The sequence below is a fragment of the Nomia melanderi genome, unplaced genomic scaffold (genome assembly GCF_051020985.1).
Source record: "Nomia melanderi isolate GNS246 unplaced genomic scaffold, iyNomMela1 scaffold0455, whole genome shotgun sequence".
Taxonomy (NCBI): domain Eukaryota; kingdom Metazoa; phylum Arthropoda; class Insecta; order Hymenoptera; family Halictidae; genus Nomia; species Nomia melanderi.
Window position 1 is genome coordinate 4,021 of NW_027475570.1, and position 980 is coordinate 5,000.

The following is a 980-nucleotide window of genomic DNA, read 5'->3' on the forward strand; positions in this document are numbered from 1 at the left end:
GTCATCTGGAGTTTACAATGCCAGCGACGGTAATTCCAACGAAGACCCGATAAGTCAGCTCATCGTTCTATTTCTCCCCGTACAGAAAAGCGAATCGACGCTATCGCACCTCGCGCGAGCACGTAACAACTCTTCGCGTGGATCGTCCCATCGTCGAGAGACGTAAGACGCACGGAAATCGTGGTTCATCGCGTCTTTTCCTACTCTCTTGAATCGCAATTTCGTATAGAGCCTACACACGCGAACCACCGGCATATACTATTTCTTCTCTCATAGTAAGCCTTCGCGCGTTTTACTCTCCGACGCGGGGATTCCACGACGAGAGAGTGTTTCGTGGCGGGTGTCTCGGCCGAATCGCTACGACGGGTATTTCTATTATAGAACGAATCATCGCCACCCTTTACCAGTGCCCGACGAAGGAATCACAAGGTCATCTGGAGTTTACAATGCCAGCGACGGTAATTCCAACGAAGACCCGATAAGTCAACTCATCGTTCTATTTCTCCCCGTACAGAAAAGCGAATCGACGCTATCGCACCTCGCGCGAGCACGAAACAACTCTTCGCGTGGATCGTCCCATCGTCGAAAGATGTAAGACGCACGGAAATCGTGGTTCGGCGGGCTCTATGCGCCTTGTTCAAAGTAAAAAAAAAAAATTTCGACGGACGGGAGAAGTGTATTTCTCCGCGCGTAAGCCGTTCGAAATTTCCGACGGACGGGAGATGAACTCTCCGCGCGTAAGCCGTCTAGTCATACAGCAGAGCAGGTATCGAGATACCTCTCTGTGCATGATCGTTCAAGTATTTTTCACGAGGAAGCGTTGTTGCACGTTTATCGCTCCTTCCTCCTCTGTATATATAATATTATTTCTCTTGTGTATCGAGTGTGTGCAGAAATTGAACTCGTACACTTATATATATATATGTATGTATCTTTCGCTCCTTTTTATATTATCTTTCGCTCCACTCTTTATATTTCTC